This window comes from Aegilops tauschii, chromosome 7 (assembly GCF_002575655.3).
Source record: "Aegilops tauschii subsp. strangulata cultivar AL8/78 chromosome 7, Aet v6.0, whole genome shotgun sequence".
NCBI lineage: Eukaryota > Viridiplantae > Streptophyta > Magnoliopsida > Poales > Poaceae > Aegilops > Aegilops tauschii.
In genome coordinates this window covers 525,695,461-525,705,143 of record NC_053041.3, presented here as the reverse complement: position 1 = coordinate 525,705,143, position 9,683 = coordinate 525,695,461, and the positions used below count along the sequence as shown (strand labels likewise).

Here is a 9,683-nt window from a genome sequence, read left to right as displayed (position 1 = left end):
TGCCAAGATGGTGGATTCAGACACATTGTTGTAATACTTTGTACGGTCCTCGAGAATAATCAATAAAGTGGCCGTATGCATCTCCCAGATGCAGAGGCCGGGGGTCATCCTCCTTTTCTAAAACTAGTGCATTATGAGACGAAGGGAGTAGTAAAATGGTTAGTGTCCTCCATGGCGATAATAAAATGGTTAGCATTCCTTAATCTACGATTTTTCACAAAATTTACACGTTATCGTTTCATAGCAGTCTCTTGACCTATGGAATGTTTGATCACACCTTTGTTTCACATGATCAGCTATTCAAGGGCCAGAGGAAGCACTTCGGAATAAGTTTTTTGTTTCCATACCGGAGGATAAGATTTTCCAATTCAGTGGCCACTCTTGAAATCCTAGGAGCAATTGAAGTAGACATGCAGTTGGATCGAACAAGTGCGTGTAATTCAACCGCAATACCGTACTCATCGTATATATACTAGGGTTGTCAAAGTGACTGATGTGGAGACACATAGGACTGATGGCATGCATCACCATTCAGTTGACATTTGCAGTTAATGGGCAAAGCTTACGACATATAGTTCAGTAATGACCAAAGGAAAACTTTAATTATAACCCCGCGCCGAGGTAAACCATTTATTTTCTACAAAAGCAAAGTAAAAATATCTACATACAATATTTTAGCAGCTTAGGACATCACACACTAGCTGCTCTCCCCCACAGAAAAGCAGCATGGTATTGCTGAACACAGTTGATGGAGATTCCAACAGATCTGGAAAACATTAAAAAACAAACAAGATGTGTTATAAATAAGCTATCACAACTCCCACATGCCTTAATCAGGAAATAACCTTCTCTGACACTACCAGTTGCTGGTCAATTTTTAGCAACAACTAGGTTTCCTTTTGCAAAAGTGATGAGATGCGTTAGCATGCAGTACTACCTAGTACCCTGTGATTTGTTTAAAAACTGGGACCATTGAGTGATCTGTGCACTTCCTTCATATTCTAACATCATAGTACCACTTGCTGCTGCATGCATGCTTTGGCCCTAAACCAATGGATGTGATGAGAGAGAAAACAAGTGTATAACAAAGCCAAGATCTTTAGAGGGTATACAGTACAATAAAAGACCCAACTTCACAAGTGTATAATACCAGCATTTTTTTAGAACAGAGGCTCGAGATGAGCTCAGCTATAAATTAACAAAGCCATCAACCAGCCAGGTTTACAACGACCAACAACTTACGAAGAAGCAAACATGACGGCCAAAAGATACGAAGTGTTGTGCAAACTGCTAGTACTCCTTCCGTAAAGAAAAATAAGAGCGTTTAGATCACTAAAGTAGTGATCTAAACGCTCTTATATTTGTTTACAGGGGGAGTAACAAACAACAATCAGACAAGCAGCAAAAATCTGAAGGCTAGAGGACAAGCCCAGCTTGAAGTCAATGAAGCCTTCCACCGCGAACAGACCGCCGCGCAAAGACGGAAGCCGGGTCTTGAGGAGAAGAAACAACCAGCAGGTGAAGAAACGCCCTCGTCAGATCCATGGGCTCAAGCCGACTCAGTAATAACCTTCTCCATCTCCAAAGTCGGCTCTGGCATGAAGGGCGCCGATCCGTCTATGTGTCTGTACAGAGTTGTATAACTCAGACTAGTCTTTTAGAGTTGTATACAATCACTCTATAAGTACAGAAAAAATTGTATAATCCAGGCAAATCCTTTAGAAGTGTAATTCAGTACAACACAGACTTCCAGAAAAAAGATAGCCTTGGCAGAAAGATATCTTATGCAGCGGTCAGACAACTTTTTCTTTGAACATGATCAGACCACTTTGAAATGAACATACTAGCTGGCTGTCTTATTCAAGTTTATGCAACACCAACTGAACATTAATAATGCATATAAAACAATATGATATGTTAATGCTTGACTACTAGGGTGGGAAAATATCAGGCAATTTACAGCCATAAACTGCTACAAGAGCTGTCACCAAAAATTTGATACATGACGCCGCGGTTTTTAGTAGCAATACAATAGAGTTGCATTAGCATGGACTACTACCTAGTACCCTGTGATTTGATTATGAACTGGGACCAGCAAGTGATCTGTGCACATAGTTGGCTGAAGTATTTTAAGAACATAGTACAGCTGCTGCTGCATGCTTTGGCCCTGAACCAAAGAGAAAAAGGTGTACAGCATAACAAAGTTCTTTAGAATTGTACGACAACCAACTTGTCTCTCTCACACAGAGAATGCAACTCAGTACAAGAAAAGAGACATCTATAAAATATAAAAGAGAGACCCTGGGCAACAATATTGACTATACTATGATTCTTTTAAATCCTTTGTGGCATGAATTTTCAGGGTAATTGCAAATGAAAACACTCGGTGAGGCAAAATAATTGTGGAAAGATCAGCTCACTTCGCAACAGGAATACAGCCATAAGAATGAAGTTAGGAAAATAGATGGTCGAGTACATAGAGCTCCAAGGGAAGTAAGAAACCAAACAATTTACAAACCTGTGTTGTTCTTTTTTGAGGGGGAAATGGCAGGTGCTCTGCCTTTGCATCATAGATTAGGAATGTACAAGAGGAAAACACAATGGAGAAAGAGAGGGAGGAAGCATAAGAAAAACGAAGAAGCAGTCACCCCAGGCGCTGCCTGTACATGGATGTTCAGCTAATGTTCCGCTACATTCAGCCGGATCAGCTGCAGATCACTGATAAGACCACCAACAACAAAGGCTGGGCATGACGCCTTGTTTGTGTATCTGTTCCTTCAGCAAAGTATGCCCCTATATTCTAAGGGCTTGCTTAACAATTATTTTAGCCTTGACCAATTTACACAAACTTAATGTTTATATTGAAGGTATTGTGCAACGGTTACATAGATGGATCCAGTAGACCAGTACCGAGCTAAGCTGTTCCATTTAGATGGGAAACCAAAGTGCCATTCACAATGGATCTCTTTCAACTTTACGTCATCATTGCAGGAAAACTTTCAACAAGCTCACATACACCTCCTCAAGTTTACAACATAGGAAGAGTAAAAAAAATCTAAAAGCAAACTGCTACAGATCAATAGGCCCTCCTCAGAGAACGGTAAGCAAAAGTTTTTCACGTAAGAGTGAAAGAAAATGCAGGCACAAGTTTCACTGGTGACAAAACAAATATAAGGGAAATAAAATCTCCCCTAGCGTCGATCGCATGCCTTATGCCTTTCGTAACAAACACACAGAGAATACACCAAAGGAGTATCATATACCAAGCTGCAAAGTCCTGGTATGGAACGAAGCAGCAGCTGGCCATCTCAGTTTGGTGGACTATTATGGCCAATGCTAGGGCTATGACCTGGAGTTGTCGACTCGACTTGCTCCGCAGGCGCCCCCAGAGTGCTCCTTCCAGTGCAGGGAGGACGCACGCTGACGATAGGCGCCTTCACTTCTAGCCTCCTTGCATCAGCTGGCACAGGAAGCTGCATGAAGGCAGTACTGAGCAGCAACATGAAAACCACGACCGTATTTGATGAAATGGCCATGGTATCGATGAGAGAAGTAGCTAGTGGTAGCTAGCTTGAACAATGGATGAGGGCAAGAGTAAGAGCTGAAGACACAAGTTACTCACTCACTACTAAGATGGCTTACCTCTAGAGCCAGCTCCCTTCTTTATATATGCAGATTGTGTCACTATTTTAGTTCAAGAAAGGTACTTTTGAAGGAGTCGAGTGATGGGAGGACCAGGGAGGTGATAACAACAATCTCCAGCCCATTGTTTACAATTTGGATGTCTCAACATATTTTCTTCTTTCACGAATTATATGCTAAAGGGAACACCTTTTCCCAATCCAGTTTTATTCTAAGAAACATCTAAGCTTCTTCTACCTGGATAAACACTGTATGAAGCGAGGGCAAAGAGCAGCCCGGTGCATGTAGCTCCCGCTTGCGCAGGGTCCGGGGAAGGGTCCGACCACTTTGGGTCTATTGTGCGCAGCCTTTCCCTACATTTCTGCAAGAGGCTGTTTCCAGGTAGTGAAGTGAGGGTTATTAAAAAGAGCAATGGCATGTGAATATGCCTCAAGTTTGGCCTGAACTCTGTGACAGCCTGACAGGTATCAGTGTGATATTGTTTCCATGACCAGTCGGAGTGATACTTTCATGTGAATTATCCTTCTTACCAGCATGGTAATTTACTAATCTTTTTGCCAGTGCATCAACCAAACAAACAGCTACTAACTTTTCTTTATTTAGTGTTACCAAAGACTGAAGAGGCAGTTATGAATCATCTAGTCACCAGCATATCATCCGTTATTCTAACGAAAGATCTCCTCGACAACCTAAGTTTAACGCACAAGTTGACCCAGTTGTACTAGTATGGCATACTTGGGGTTGGGGGGTCATGGAAGCCTCATTAAGCATGCAACTTGCAAACTTGAACTATCAAAGTGCCTCACTTGACATGTTCCAGTCAAAGTTTAAGGAAGAACAGCAAGTTGGATCTTCTATCAGAACTCATCAAGTCTTAGGTGGAGGGAACAAACAGCAAGTTGGAGCTTCTAATTGTGTTGCTCATAGCTGCATATAGAAAAGAGTAGCAAATGCCTAAAGCTATCATATATGTATAGGATATTGCACCACCAAAAATTGTTCCTTTTCTGTGGATCCCCATTTTCTAAAATTTCGGAAGCTTTGATTTGCATTTGGAAAAGGTGCTTTGAAGTCTTCTTTTGATTTGGAACCTTACTTCCTACTGGTTGGCTTGGAATTTAGCAAATAATTTATTTAAGGTTCTCTCATCCTATAATTCAACCAATCGCATTTTATTCACCTCCTTTAACTCAATAACCCAAAAAGTGTTGTGAACTTCACCATGTGACATAAAAGCATGGGAATTTTCATCATCATTGGCACAACTTTTTTTTTACAGTTGTTAGCAAACAGTAATAGCAACCTCTGTTCCAAAAATAGGAACTACCACGCCTTCTAGAAAAGGAAGTGCCAACTACCAGTAGTCATCAAGTGTGCAACCAACAGGATATGATTGAATGATGCTAAGAGTAGCAAATATTTAAGGTGAGAAGCACACCTCGCTAGATGCCGCAAAGAGTTGTGAACTTGGGGCCTCTTTGATTCACAGGACTCTGAAAACACATATATATGAAAAATGCTGGATTCCAATGGCATGCCTTCCTGAAACCTGCAGGATTAAAACCAATGGAAGTGACACCAAAGTGTGTTTATTTACAGTATTACACCATAGAGTTAACACAATAACTCGTCAGGTATATGAGTTCTTCCAAGAGCTTAGACTTGATGTAAAAATTTCTGTGGTATTTAATGCAAAGTGGCTCATACTAAAAATTCTAAAATTTCTCATTCTACAAATCAAACAAGCACTACCGGAAAAATTCCTCAGAAATGAAATCCTAAGAATTCCTTTTGATCAGAGAGGCCTTTAAGGTCAGAAACAATGAAATATATCACAAAAGCAAAGCATTCACAATCTGCATCTAATAAAGATGTCTTGGTCTCACAAAAGTTACAGAACTACTAAATAGTCCATATTAGTCTATTCACCGAATTGTAATATCAGATATTATTTTCCTTGTCAAAACTACAGTTAGCGCATAAATTAACCTAGGCTCTTATTCAAACTAAGTATATTGTAGTTTGTTTTGCCAGATAGTTACCTGAATCAGGCTACCCTAATTTATCACTTAGTAAGCAATTAGCTTCTGCAGGTTCATTTCATTGACAATACACATACACAAGAACAGGATACGCCAGCACCATCCATACATTAAATATGCACCATATTACTAATTTGATAAGCATCAACAGGGAGTTGTGAACTTGTGGTCAAATGACAGACCCCAAAAAGTGAGGATGTAGGAGCACTTCCATATCACTAGTGTTAGGAAGACCAAAGGAGAAACACATGTGTTGACTTACTAATGATTTGCAAAGCCAAGCGATAGTAATGATAATGATTTAAAAGCAGACGACTAATTCCAGTATTTTGCAGAAGACAACAGAAAATGTAACAAGAGGTTCCTTCTGACGTAAAACTAATTAAGTACTCCCTCCGTCCCAAAATAAGTGTCTCAACTTTGTATAAACTTTAGTTCAAAGTTGTACTAAAGTTGAGACACTTATTTTGGGACGGAGGGAGTACTCGAGTTCTCCATTTGTGATGTCAACATAAATCTTGACAGGCTAATCAGTTCAGAGGTTGCTATCCCTCTTTTTTGATTTGGAACATTGCTTCCTACTGGTTGGCTTGGAATTAAGCAAATAATTTATTTGAGGTTCCCTCAGCCTTGGTGACATAATACAGGTAATCTCATTTTATTCACCTCCTTTAATTCAATAACCCAGAAAGTGTTGTAAACTTCACCATATGACATAAAAGCATGGGAATTTTCATCATTATTGCCAAAACGTTTTTTACAGTTGTTAGCAAACAGTAATAGCAACCCCTGTTCCGAAAATGGAACTACCAGGCTTTCTAGAAAAGGGAAATACCAACTCCCAGTAGTCATCCATATGACATAAGAGCATGGGAATTTTCGTCATTCTTGCCGCAACGTTTTCTTTTACGGTTTTTAGCAAACAGTAATAGCAACCCCTGTTTCGAAAATGGAATTACAAGGCTTTCTACAAAAGGGAAATACCAACTTCCAGTAGTCATCAAGTGTCCATCCAACTGGAAATGATTGAACAATGCTAAGAGCCACAAATATTTAAGGTGAGAAACACACCTCGCTAGATGCCAGCAAGAGTTTTGAACTTAAGGCCTCTTTGATTCGCAGGATCCTGAAGATGCAGATATAGGAAAAACGCTGGATTCCAATGGCATGCCTTCCTGAATCCTGTAGGATTGGAAACCATAGGAAGCGGCTCCAAACTGTGTGTGATTACAGTATTACACCATAATAGAGTTTAACATAAGAGCTCATGAGGTACATGAGTTCTTCCAAGAGTGTTTAGACTTGATGCAAAGTTCCTGTGGAAATACAAAGTGGCCCACAGTGAAATTCCTAAGTTTTCTCATCCTGCTAATCAGACAACCACTATAGAAAAAATTCCTACGGATTGAAATCCTAGAAAATTCCTTTCACTCAAGGAAGCCTTTAAGGTCAGAAAAATACCTCAAAAGCAAAGTATCAACAATATGCATCTAATAAAGATGTCTAGGCACCTGGTCTCACAAAAGTTTTTGTTTTATACTGTCTCACAAAGGTTGCAGAACTGGTAAATCAGCTATAGTCTTTTCACCAAATTGTGATATCAGATTTTTTTTTTTCCTTGTCAGAACTACAGTTGACGCATAAAGTAATCTAGGCTCTTATTCAGTAATCGCAAACATAGCAACCTCTGTTCCAAAAATAGGAACTACCAGGACTTCTAGAAAAGGAAGTGCCAACACCCAGTAGTCATCAAGTGTGCATCCAACTGGATATGATTGATCGACGCTAAGAGAGCAAAAATTTAAGGTGAGAAACACACCTCGCTAGATGCCGCAAAGAGTCGTGAACTTAGGGCCTCTTTGATTCGCAGGATTCTGAAAACACAGATATATGAAAAATGCTGGATTCCAATGGCATACCTTCCTGAATCCTGCAGGATTGAAACCTACGGACGTGGCACCAAAGTGTGTTTGATTACAGTATTACACCATAGAGTTAACACAAGAACACAAGAGGTATATGAGTTCTTCCAAGAGCTTATATTTGAGGTTTATTTTCTGTGGTATTGAATGCAAAGTGGCACATACTAAAAATTCCTAAAATTTCTCATTCTATAAATCCAACAATCACTACAGGAAAAATTCCTCAGGATTGAAATCCTACAAAAATGCTTTCAATCAGAGAGGCCTTTAAGGTAAGAAACAATGAAATATATCACAAAAACAAAGCATTCACAATCTGCAACTAATAAAGATGTAAAGTAATATAGGCTCTTATTCAAACTAAAATCTGTTGTAGTTTGTTTTGCCATATAGTTACCTGAAATCAGGATACCGCAATTTATCACTTAGTAAGCAATTAGCTTCTGCAGGTTCATTTCATTGACAATACACCTGCACAAGAACAGGATACACCATCACCACACAAGCACCATCGATACATCAAATATGCACCATATTAGTATATTACTAATTTGATACGCCTCAACAGGGAGTTGTGAACTTGTGGTCAAATGAACAGACCCCAAAAAGTGAGGATGTAGGAGCACCTCCATATCACTAGTGTTAGGAAGACCAAAGGAGAAACATATGTGTTGACTTGCTAATGATTTGCAAAGCCAAGCAATAATAGTGATAATGATTTAAAAGCAGACGACTAATTCCAGTATTTTGCAGAAGACAACAGAAAATGTAACAAGAGGTTCCTTCTGATGTAAAACTAATTAAGTACTCGAGTTCTCCATTTGTGATGTCAACATAAATCTTGCCAGGCTAATCAGTTCAGGGATTGCTATCCCTCTTTTTTTTATTTGGAACCTTGCTTCCTACTGGTTGGCTTGCAATTAAGCAAATAATGTATTTGAGGTCCCTCAGCCTTTGGTGACACAATACAGGTAATCCCATTTTATTCACCTCCTTTAATTCAGTAACCCATACAGTGTCGTGAACTTCACCATATGACAGAAAAGCATGGGAATTTTCATCATTATTGCCACAACGTTTTTTACAGTTGTTAGCAAACAGTAATAGCAACCACTGTCCCGAAAATGGAACTACCAGGCTTTCTAGAAAAAGACTCCCAGTAGTCATCCATATGACATAAAAGCATGGGAATTTCATCATTCTTGCCGCAACGTTTTCTTTTACAGTTTTTAGCAAACAGTAATAGCAACCCCTGCTTCGAAAATGGAACTATCAGGCTTTCTAGAAAAAGGAAATACCAACTCCCAGTAGTCATCAAGTGTCCATCCAACTGGAAATGATTGAACGATGCTAAGAGTCACCAATATTTAAGGTGAGAAACACACCTTGCTAGATGCCACTAAGAGTTGTGAACTTGAGGCCTCTTTGATTCGCAGGATCCTGAAGACGCAGATATAGGAAAAACGCTGGATTCCAATGGCATACCCTCCTGAATCCTGTAGGATTAGAAAACATAGGAAGTGGCTCCAAACTGTGTGTGGTTACAGTATTACACCATAATAGAGTTTAACATAAGAGCTCAGGAGGCACATGAGTTCTTCCAAGAGTGTTTAGACTTGATGCAAAGTTCCTGTGGAATTGAATGCAAAGTGGCCCACAGTGAAATTCCTAAGTTTTCTCATCCTACAAATCAGACAACCGCTATGGAAAAAATTCCTACGGATTGAAACCCTAGAAAATTCCTTGCACTCAAGGAAGCCTTTAAGGTCAGAAAAATACCTCAAAAGTAAAGCATCCACAATATGCATCTAATAAAGATGTCTAGGCACTTGGTCTCACAAAAGTTTTTGTTTTATACTATCTCACAAAAGTTGCAGAACTGGTAAATCAGCTATAGTCTTTTCACCAAACTGTGATATCAGATTTTATGTTTTCCTCGTCAAAACTACAGTTGACGCATAAAGTAATCTAGGCTCTTATTCAGTAATCACAAACAGTAATAGCAACCTCTGTTCCAAAAATAGGAACTACTCTTCTAGAAAAGGAAGTGCCAACACCCAGTAGTCATCAAGTGTGC

At 39.5% G+C, this 9,683-nt stretch overlaps 1 long non-coding RNA gene across 1 annotated transcript; it reads right to left on the bottom strand.

The window, feature by feature from the left end:
- Positions 1-1,098: 1,098 nt before the first annotated feature.
- Positions 1,099-8,974, bottom strand: LOC123494712 (uncharacterized). Its single transcript, XR_006666259.2, has 3 exons — positions 6,756-8,974; positions 5,081-5,191; positions 1,099-1,625 (listed from the first exon to the last, which is right to left on the bottom strand). It is a non-coding gene; the product is annotated as an uncharacterized lncRNA (long non-coding RNA).
- Positions 8,975-9,683: the final 709 nt, after the last annotated feature.